Genomic DNA, 12,970 nt, shown 5'->3' on the forward strand with positions numbered 1-12,970 from the left:
TATATCCTACTTTGATTATAAGAAACATGATGATCTCGGTTTTTTAGACATACTCGGTAGACGATCGGGGCATTGTATAATCTTATTTGGTCGGATTCTACATCGAGATCGGATTACACATGCTTCGTGATGTAATTGCGTTCGACACAACGTACAAGATAATTTGTATGGTCGACCATTATGCCTATTGTTGGTGTCAATCATCACCATAACACAATTGTTTTTCCACTGCCATAATCGCTGACGAGACGTCTCAATCTTTCGAGTGGGTGCTACGAATTTTTTAGAAGCCATGATGAATAATCACTATTCAGTTGTCACCGATGGGGATAGGGCAATGCAGAGGCTATCAAATCTGTTATCCCTTATGCTAAGCACAAATTATGTTCTTGGTATCTTTCTCGCATGCCAAGCTAACATTGGTGACTCAAAGTTTACAGCATCATTCTCAAATGCATGGCTTCCTGTGGACAACCAAGGAATTTGATATTCAATGGCGTTCGGTTTTTTCAGAATTCAACATCCAAAAGCATCCATGGGTGCGATATAGGTTGTAGACCTATTCGCTCATAAAACCGGTATATTTATACCGGTTATATTAAAATTATCTATTACATTATAATTCTGGGTTCCGATGTGTAAATGTCGACACTTTTTGACAAGGTATCGACACATTTTCTTCCATTCTGGATATAAAGTACCGACACAATAAAAACGTGTCGACATAGGTTGTAGACCTATTCGCTAATAAAACCGGTATACTTATACCAGTTATATTACAAAATTATCTAGTAGATTATAATTCTGGACATAAAGTACCGACACAAAATTAAAAGGTGTCGATATAGGTTGTAGACCTATTCGCTCAAAAAACCGGTATATTTATACCGGTTATATTACAAAATTATCTATTACATTATAATTCTGGGTTCCGATGTGTAAATGTCGACACTTTTTGACAAGGTATCGACACATTTTTCTTCCATTCTGGACATAAAGTACCGACACAATATTAAAAAGTGTCGATAGAGGTTGTAGACCTATTCGCTCATAAAACCGGTATATTTATAGCGGTTATATTACAAAATTATCTATTACATTATAATTCTGGGTTCCGATGTGTAAATGTCGACACTTTTTGACAAGGTATCGACACATTTTTCTTCCATTCTGGACATAAAGTACCGACACAATATTAAAAAGTGTCGATATAGGTTGTAGACCTATTCGCTCATAAAACCGGTATATTTATACCGATTATATTACAAAATTATCTATTACATTATAATTATGGGTTCCGATGTTTTTTCAATCGACACGTTTTGAAAAGGTATCGACACATATTTCTTCCATTCTGGACATAAAGTACCGACACAATATTAAAAAGTGTGAAAACTTTGTTGTGGATATCATGGAAAACAATGATATAGTAATGTGTTTCGATATATTTGCAAGTAGATGTAAAATACATTAATAACTAGTATTGATATTTCAACAATCCTCAAATGTATATGTATATAGAGAATCCAATATGGAATAATTAATGAAAATATACACACAATATAATCACACCAAAATATACATACACAAGAATGTTCAAATAATGTACCGACAAACGAAATTAATCCGATGAAAAAGGGTTATTTCTAACGAAGTCCGGAACATTAGAGGCCTTCAACAAATTTTCCAAATACTCTCGTATGTTTCTGCCTTTTTCAGAGGACATATATAAATAATTTCAATTATCAACTGATGAGGTGCAATTTTACTAACAATAAACTAAATTCGCATAAGCATGAATAAATTTGTGCCATACCTAGAGCATTGTCGTTCGAATGGGAAGCAGCGTCAAAGGTATGTGACATATGTAATTGTATTTCTATATAAACACATAAGTTGTTAAAATAATCAATGTCTGAACACCTGTTCAACTGGAAAAACATATTGCATAAATGCAACTTACCAGATTATAAATCATTTTTTCCGTTGAATCATCGACCAAAAGTGTATTTAGCTCGTTAAAATCTGGATACGCGTTCCAAACATCATTGAGATCTTTACAGTAGGTAACAGTATCGTATGTTTTGCATTTTGGTTGATCATGTTCTCAAACAGTCGAACATAAATATGTAGGAATCATAGACAACGAAAAGTCAACAAACTGTAATGACATTCATCTTACCCACACGAATAGAAAATGCTCAGAAAATAAAGGTAGTTTCTCAAGTACACGGTCGACGTTATGCCTGAGATTGTAATCAAGTTTGAATGTCGACACATTATGGTTGCACCATGTTTGCCATTCATTCTGGACCAAAAATATCGACACAAACTACAAAAGTGTCGACACATTATTTAGACATATTCTCTCATAAAACCGGTATACTTGTACCGGTTAGATTGAAAAATTACCTATTACATTATACTTATGGGTTTCGATGTTTATGGGATCGACACTTTTTATATATGGATCGACACTTTATTGTTGCACCCTGTTTGCCATTCATTCTGGACCAAAAATATCGATACAAACTACAAAAGTGTCGATACATTAATTAGACCTATTCTCTCATAAAACTGGTATACTTGTACCGGTTAGATTGAAAAATTACCTATTACATTATACTTATGGGTTTCGATGTTTATCGGATCGACACTTTTTATATATGGATCGACACTTTATTGTTGCAACCTGTTTGCCATTCATTCTGGACCAAAATATCGACACAAACTACAAAAGTGTCGATACATTATTTAGACCTATTCTCTCATAAAACCGGTATACTTGTACCGATTAGATTGAAAATTACCTATACATTATACTTTTGGGTTTCGATGTTTATGATCTTTATGGGCACTTTATGGTTGCACCCTGTTTGTCATATTGTAAATTTGCCTTTTACTTTAAAGTAAATTTTGTAGTTATTGTACATACCCTCAATATATATGGAATGACCATTCATTCTCGCACATGATGACAATTATGATGACATTTGGTATAATACAGACAACAATCTCCATATATCGTAAGTATCAACATGACCCTTAATGTGTATAAGAAACATGTACAACAACATACTGCTAACTTTTCTCATCTCATTCATAATTATATTCACATACAAAATTATAAATCGCATACAAAATTATAAATCTTATACAAAATTAACCCTACATTTACATCATTGCATCCTTTTGTTATTCTTATGTATCATGGCAGCTTTTGTTATCTCCTGTATTCGTTGATTTTGATTGTGGCTTATGATATCGTTTAATATTCGTGATCGATCCCACTCTCCAACAACCTATATTCAAATTGTCAGAACGTTAAGTATTGTAAACTACATCATTCAATCTACGACTTTTAACAATTTTACCACAAACGAATTTTTCTTTCCACTTACAAAATCACCAGTTGCCCCTGTAGAACCGATCGATTCCATCCACATCATCACATACATGCCGCAATCATGTCTGTTACAAAATTTGAAAACCACACATGTCAATTATGATAAATACTGCATAAATTAAGCTTTCTATTTGTGATAACATCTCATACCCATTCAATTGCTTATTCTTCTTACGCTCCACAAATTTAAAATTTTTCAAGGGATACTTTCCTAGAGATCCACAGGATTCAACCCAAATGCATTTCTTATTATAAAAATTTAATATTTTAATCTGCATTAAAATAGAAGAAGTTAAGATCCAAAAAAATTATACATTATAATTTACATAATGTTCTTTCATACATACATACATACCAATCTCTTAACATCCTTCACTCTCTGTTTAGCTGCTTCAGTTGTAAACATACTATCATATATTGTTACAACACGATCTACCATATCCAACACCAACAGATACCAATGTAAATTATGGTAGTTTATTGTGATCATGATCTGCAACAAATTTCACACCCAATTTGACAAAATTCAACATTCTATATCCGAAAACATCATTTGCAATTGGTATGGTGTCTTACATTCTCACAGTCATTGAATTTCACATAGTTATTCAATATGGGACCCCAGAAGGTAGCAATACTCTCAACACTTTCTTTGCTGTTGGCATCCAACACCTGCTGCTGCAATTACGCAACAAACATTATTAATTTACCGTCTATAACACTACTTATCTCCATTTATTAATTTAACTCACCGCTAAGTGGTATGGAAGGTAGCCAATCCTCCAGAGTGACTTCTGAGAATCGTAGCATACTGTCCAAGCGAGCAAATCAATAACCTAACAAAATTAATTACACAATCAGAACATATTCAATAAGTTTTAACATTTTCTACTTTCTACTTATCACACCACCGCTCATTCGTAGGCTTCAACGTTGCAACATCGTATACACTAGCGAATTGATTTCCCATTGAGATTACAGAATATCTATATGAATCATTAGGATTAATATGTTGTCATGAAATATTTAAATATAACTCACAAAGCAATATATTTCACTTACTCCGATTCTAACTCACTATTCCATAAATAATCACAAATTGCAGCTTCGATGTCATCAATTCCGCTTGGAATATCCGCTTTTTCAACCTACAATTTTGCATACAAATTTTTGTCACAACAACATAATAAAAATCAAATTAAGTTTTCTTTTATTCAACTTACCTTCTGCTTCTTCTTCTGGGGTGCAGGACATTCCGAATCCAAATCTGCTGCTATAACACTCTCCGGTGTATAAATGACATCGACTTCCTTCCTCCTCATTTCTTCCATCTCTTCTTCTTCCTCCTCCCTCTTTTATTCTTCATATTTTTCAGTTCATCGTATTTTTTCTACATAGCTCTTCATCTCTTTTATTTCACCCTTCAATTGATCTCCTTCATCCCAGTATTATCAACCACCATCCAAGTATTTATCAACCACCCCTTCACCCCCGTAAGTTCACTCCTCAATTCCACAACCTCCTTCACCACTCCCTCAAATTTTTCACCCATCACCATCTTAATATCACCCCTTAACACCCCAACTTCTTTCACCACTTCACCCCTCAACACCTCTATTTCTTTCACCACTCCATCTATTTTCCTTCCACTACCCCTTATGCCTCTCAAGTGTATCTTCGACTCTCTCAAGTTTCTCTTCGACTCTATCAAGTTTCTCTTCGACTCTTGATTGTCTTTGCATGATATCAAATTGGATTATTTTCCCTCACCGTCGTCCCACTCACCGTCATCTCCCAATACAACCATCTCTCATTTCTTCTCCTATGCCTCCACTGCCTCATCTACATCCTTTCCAATAACCTTCAAATTAAATTACAATATTAAGACATTGATTATATCTTAATATTATTTAATTACATTTATTACCCTTTCTTGCTTCTTCGCTCTATCCAACTTCAACTTCACCATCACTCTAACCACCTCTTTCTTCCCACATGCACGGATGCGTGCTACTCCGGTTCTTTCATAAGCCGGCACTGCCTCACAGCCCGACCAAAAATCGAACAGTGCAACCTGCATTTATAATAAAATTTATATTTTTATATAAAAACACAAAAAAGTTCTTCAACTCATTTACCTCTAAGATTGCTATGCACCCTTTGAGGTATCTCTGGCTGCCCTTTTTAAAGGTAATTATTGATTCAATCAATCTGAATGGATATATTCAGCCCAATTGAATTCACCCTTCAAGCCTTCATCGCAAATGAGTTTCATATGTTCCTTGTTCGTTGACGTATGACCCGTTGGACAAAGAAAGATACCGACAAGGTATAATAGAACTCTGGCCTTCAGATCATCCCCAACGTAAGATCCACTTTTTATTTCCTCTTCAATTTCAGCATATGTCACCTTCTGCTTCAAACCATATTTGGAGGTAAGTGATTTCCAGTCATTACTCTTACAGACTTCTACAACACTTTTGCCTTCATTTTCTACCCCCAATACGGCTGCAGCACATGGGATCCCGAGAGGAAATGAAAAATCACCATACTTAGCAATACATTGTCTGACATCAAATTGCGCCATCAAGGATCGACACAATTCCCTCCGAATAGGTCGATCCCTTACTCCTACCAACGATCCAAAACCTATTTCTCCCAGCACATTCAACTGACCCTTCTCCTTAAGGTGTTTAATTAATGAATTCACCCTTTTAATGTTGCATCTTGTCGTCACTTCCTACATTTTTAACAATATATAATGTTATAGTTCTTATATATTTTGTATCAACGTATTTACAAGTTTAATGAATATCTTATTTTCATGTGTTTTTATCCGTTCTTTGTAATCTTTACTATCATTCCTTGACTGTGTGATGTAAGGTTCCTTTTCAGCATCACTCATTGAATTCCATTTGGACCTCACATCTTTTGTCACCTAATATTAAACATAAACGTTTCTTAATCAATACATTAACACTAAATACTACTCAATGTCAATTTTATTTTACATACCGAACCGCTCTGTGTGCCATCTTCCTTCATCCTTTTGCATTCGGCCATACTGTCAACATTTAAAATTTGTAATCAATTTAAAGTTTATCGATACTTTAATCCAATTACCATTTCAACAATAATAACAAAAAGACATTGATACTTACTAGAAGTACATATATCCACCCTTTGGTTGCTTTCGAGTCTCGGCCTCAATTTCAAAGTCATTTGCGCCACCAACAATTTCCATCCCATTGACTCCATTTTTCCTTCATATATCAGTTTACGCAAATCAAATTATTTTGTTACATACACTTTATTCAATACAAATATAGATACTACTCTTGTGGTAAAACGGTTTTCTTCAAAAGAATTTGAATGGCCACTACAAAATGTGTCGGCACATTTATACAACCTATAATATCATTTTCTACATATAATATTTAATAAAAGTATCGACATTTATATTTTACCTTCAATATCACTTTCTACCTGCAATCGGTCCCAAATGCTTCTTTACTCCAAAACCCCAAACAACACATAAAAACTCTATTCGCGATTACTGTAATAATAAAAAACTAGGGTTTCGACAACATACTTTTCGATTCGACTGCATCAACAAACAAACAAACATCGCTTTAGAAACGCCTTCTGAAATACAGCAACAATAACACTTCAATTTCAAAAACTCGTCCGTTCTATCGATTTTCAGAAGGATATTTAGATATGGCCTTTATATTTTCATCGGATATGTTATTTATATTTAATCGATACAAATACAAAAGTGTCGATACTTTTATGTCAGGTGTCGATACTTTCGAAAGGATAATTACCTATTTCTTTGAAAGTGTCGATAATTTATTACACGTATTTACGAAAGTATCGACACTTTCAATATATCCGGTATCGTTTTACCGGTTTTATCATTTTGATACCGGTTTTATCATATTTTTACCTGTTATATTGTTGTGGATCGATATATTTTTTTTAAAGTATCGACACATAGGCGCTAAAACTGCTTCTCTTTTAAATTCACAAAGTGTCGATCCTTATATAAAGTATCGACACTTTCAATATATTCGGTAACATTTTACCGGTTTTATCATTTTGATACCGGTTTTATCATATTTTTACTTGGTATATCGTTTTGGATCGATACATTTTTTAAAAGTATCGACACTTTATAGGATTTAAAACTGCTTCTCTTTTAAATTCACGAAGTGTCGATCTTTATATTAAAGTACCGACACTTTAAATGTATCCGGTAGCGCTTTACCGGTTTTATCATTTCAATACCGATTTTGTCATAGTTTTACCTGTTATATCGTTTTGGATCGACACATTTTTAATTTGGATCGACACGAACCGACAAGTTAAGTTTGCCGGTTGCACAATTTTTTAATATTTCTTCATGACTTAAACCTACTACATTATTATTAGTCAACATTTCCGGTAGCACTAAACCGAATTTATTAAATATCTTTTAATATATCCGGTAACGCCGTATATTAACCGTATATTAACCCGCATTTCCTGAGACAATCCCTTGATGATTCTTCAACAAGTTTGACTTAGATACGAGAATTTATATCCTCTGGTACAATTTTGATTTTAACTCACATATACATACGTATTGGCCATCGTCAGAATGATGTACCGCATTCAGAGAATTGAATCAGAGGTACAACAGGTTCAATCAGTTCGACCACTATGGAATAATAAATAAATTATATCATTGAGCAATTAATTATAAGAAACTCTGATTTAATTCATCAATTTCTTAATTTTATTAATTAGATTATTTAATTATTTAATTGATATCAAATCATTTACATTTAATATTTAACAAAGAAATTGACATGACAATTAATAAAATTAGTATAATTATATATATAATCCTTATTGTTAATACATTCTATCAATTTAATTTAATAAATATAATTCTTCAATTAGATAGTGTCATGTGTTACGAATAGGGATATCACATTAAATAAAAAGTTTAATACGAGCATGTTGAGATACGAATACAAAAGAAAATATATTTAAACAGAATAAAATGGTTTATTCCTCTTGTTTTTCTATCGCCCTTCCTTCACAACGCACGTGGAATTTTTGTTTATAACAATATCCACATAATGCCTTCAGCGATTTGATGAGTACTAATATTAACAAATTTCCTGTCTCGTTACTCACGCAACAAACTTCAGGCATCGAGTGTCATTATGCATGTTTTGGCATCGGCACGAACAAAAACACATGCCAAAACTCACGTTTGTATATCATGCACTAAAGCCACAAACGCTTCGAAGTTGCCGGCGGGAGGTAGGGCAGTAGGGGTGCAAATGAATATAATATTCGATGAATTGTTCGTAAATCGTCCATATAATATTAGTTTTTGTTTGTTTGTTAAGCTAAATAAACAACAATAAACAAAATTTTTATGTTCATTTAATAAACGAACAAACACGAATAAATATGTGTTCTGTTCGTTCATATCCACAAACAAGCTCGTTTATAAGTTTGTTTATCGACTCGTTCATTTATGGTCTTAAACAAACTTGTTTAATGGTTCGTTTATAAGATCGTTTACTTTTTTTATTTTTTATTTTTTTTAAATGTTGATGAAAATAGAAACTAAATTGAACACATGATTAAATTTGAAGTTTAAACTATGAAGCTTAAGGATTTTAAGCATTTCGTGGCCTAATTAGTGGTGTAATTTTTTAGCTTGCAAATGAACATGTTTGCGAACTCTAAATGAATATGTTCGTGAGCATATAAACAAACACTAAATGAAAATATAAATGACCATTAAACAAACATATAAACGAACATGTTCGTGAATATATAAACAGAAATATTCGCGAATGATTAAAAATTTAAACAAACACGAACTAAACATAAACACTTTTAAAAGTAAAAAACGAATACGAATACAACTTTATTCGTTCAAACATGATACATTTACATTACTAATGGGAGGTAGAGCTTGGAGGTCCCGATGGGCCGCCGAATAGGATGAAACATGAGTCGAGCACTCTAGGTTTTCCTTTATTTCAGGAAACTAACTAATTTATCATCAATATAAGTCAACATCATTATCCTTTTACCTCCTATAAAAGGCCAAAATATACAACTAATTAAGTAATTTTAGTGATAAACTAAAATATTAATTGTTTAAAAAAATTTATATTAAAATAGTTATATTTGCATATGTGTATAGATTATTATCTGACAAACAATTCTAAAAAAATATCAACTTAAATCTCTTTTGCATGTACTGCTGCTTCCAAACAAGAGATGCTAAATAATAAGAGAGTGGCAGAGGATAACTACATCGGAGGATAAGTAGAGCCCAGAGAGGGAACTAAGAGGATGACGGTGGCTCTGATAATGATGGAAGTGGTCGGCGGCCGTGAAAGAGAGAATGGCGGGTGATGGCAAATTCCGTAAAATTATATCGAATTCGATGGGATCAGCTTTAGAGGCAGCAGCTTCTTCCCCCTTAAATGGGCTCAATTAAAATCCATTTGTTTCCTACAAAGTCATCTTTTGCAAGGAATCATACAATTTCCTTCCCCAGGTTATTAAGGGTTTGTTTGTTTGGGAGAAAACTAATTACGGAATTGGTTTTTCTCAAATTTCGTGTTTATTTCACGTATTTGGTTTTTCGGAAAATGTTTTCTAGTGTTTGGTTGAAGGAAAACTGGTTGTTCAACGTAAAACATTTTTCTTATCAACAAAATTTCTTTTGTATTTTCTGGAACGACTTACGTCTGATTTTCGTAAGTCATTTTCCGTACTTTTCACTTCAAATAATAAACACTCAAAATAGTTTTATTTTATGAATTTAATATAATAAAAAAATTTAATATCATTTTAATCAAAATATTAATTATTAAAATATTTAAAATATATTTATTAATATTTCTAATAATATAATATTATAAATTTAATATTATAATAATATAAGATAATATTTTAATATTTTAAAAATAATAATATTAAATTTTATAAAATAATATTATTTATTGTATTTAATATTTTATAATAAATAATTTTTAAAAAACTCATCAACTAATGAAAAAAAGATTTAAATATCTCTCAAACCTTATAAAACGTTTTTCAAAAAAAAAATCAGAAAATGTAATTCATTTTACGAAAAATATTTTTCGGAAAACGTTTTCCAAAAATATAATTCATTTTTCAAAATTTAATTTTCAAAAAACCAATTTCAAACAAACAAACCGACCATAAATGTATTTTAATTTGAAATTGATGAATGGACTAGTATATTCTCATCTAAACCAGAAAATTCTAATTTGATTCATTCAAATGTAAATAGTATATTATCTGATTTAATCATCAAAAATTAACAACTTGAAATTAAATATCTAATTTGATTCATTCAAATTAAATATTATATTATTTGATTTAACCATCAAATATTAGAAATTAAATCACTGAAAAATAAAATAATTTTAACCTGAAATGAGTTGAAAAAGTTACTCAAGAAAATCAGGATTCGATGTTAAACATGAATGAAGAGATTCGGACTCAAAATTATCCAATTTAAAAGACTCGATGATAAATAAAAATGACTTGATATTAAAATGATTTCTTCATATGTTTCGGGTTTTCGGAGATTGTAAGCTGTACAACACTTATTTCTACACTCTAATTAGATTTCTCGATCGATAATCGTGAATTGTTACTGGGACAAGTGAAACAAGCTTGACCTAGCTTGTGCTACTAGTTCTTAGAAAGGTGCCAGATAAGAAGAAAACTGATCTGAAGATGAAGCGAAACCATTTACAAATATGTACATTTTATTAAAAATTCAGGTTAAGTCAAACTCATATCAAATATTTGGTTTAAAAATTAATCAAACTTTTGATTAAATCAATCTTGAATAACTTACTAATTCATATATTATTAGTCATGGGAGGAAAGAAAATCCGGAATTGAAATTAAATTGGATATTGTAAATAAAATTGAGGTGGAAAATACAATTGATTATATGCATTGCAATAAGATGAAATGAGTGATTAAACTCCAATAACTGTAGACAGGTGGGGGTCTCTCTTGAAGCACATTCTCCACCTTGCCGAGAAGATATGTATTACATGGGCTAAATAATATGGCATAGTGAGGATAACACAGATTTGTTCTTCTGTTCCCCATATCTGCGCCATAAAGTCATCAAATTTCGCCGTCATCCCAAATTAATTCATCCCAACCCTACATTTGTCCAGCTACCTCTGCACCTTAATGGGGAAGACGAGGGATACTGCATTTACATAAAAGAGATTGAATCATTTGAAGTCAACATCGTCAACATCATCATCCACCCGAAATCGAAAAGCTTCATTAATTATTCACTGATGGTTAATTTGCATGGAGAAAATCAATTTTATCACTAATTAACAGCATTACGTTTGCTTTTTGTTAAGACGGATAATGATGGTGAAGAATTAATTCAAAAGGAAAACGACGTCGTACAGGAGTTCAAAAAGACTGCAGACAAATGTAAGTCAAAACCCTAGCTTACCACACACCTGCAAACAATATGATACAAAAATCCCCAGAAAATACATTGAAAAGGTTTCACAGTAGAAGATGAGACTGTATGGTTGAAACCTGGAAAGAAATTACATAGAAATATACAAAAACAAAACCCATCCGAGAAAATTTCAAGAGAGGTGAGAGATTATATTGCAATACAAGAAAGAGAACAACCCTCTCCTGGAAAATCATCATCAGATTTTACTTTGCAGAGAGGATTCCCGAAAAGATCTTTTACCCTTTTTCCCAGAATGCAAGGGGGGAAAACCTGCAGCTTTACAGATAGACAAGTAAACCAAAATAGAATCAACCCAAATATTACCATTATTACCATGAAGCGGAAACAGCACCTGCGGATTTCATATATAGCATGAAGAACCCATGAAACTCAGGATAGATAGCGCCGTACATAGATGTTATATTAGAAATAAAACACCTTACGATGGCTGGCGCTATCCCTCCTGAGCTTTACAGATTCTCCCATACTCGGTCCAGACTCCATTAAAAAACCTTAAATTTGTGCTCAGAGTTCACATGGCGAGGAAGAAAAGAAGTGCGTTGGCGGTATTTATAAGTGGGGGAGAGGGGACGTGGGGGCATGACTCACAGCTTCTATTGGACCATGAATTTAACAATCTTTTTTTAACGATGGTGGAGGGACGGTTTTTACACTCTTTTTTTAAGCCTTGGCTGGCATTTGATAAGAGCATGAATTTAGTTTCGATTTATTTATTTATTAAATATGCATTGAATCTTCTCGACTTATATGCTTGCCGACTACGTTATGTGCTAATGCATTACATCATTATCCATTAGGTTGTCGACTAAAGATCTTACTTAATGAAAGATGATGACCCTCTCACAAAATAATTATAAAATAAATATATACAAAACATGATTTTCATTTTCTACCACTATTGCAGCTTTGACCGGGGGGCCCCGGGGGGGGGCAAACCCTAATTTCTCATTATTTTTTATTAGAGAGAACTTTACCATGAGGAAAGC

Source organism: Hibiscus syriacus, unplaced genomic scaffold (genome assembly GCF_006381635.1).
Source record: "Hibiscus syriacus cultivar Baekdansim isolate YM2019G1 unplaced genomic scaffold, ASM638163v2 tig00004004_pilon, whole genome shotgun sequence".
Classification (NCBI taxonomy): Eukaryota; Viridiplantae; Streptophyta; class Magnoliopsida; order Malvales; family Malvaceae; genus Hibiscus; species Hibiscus syriacus.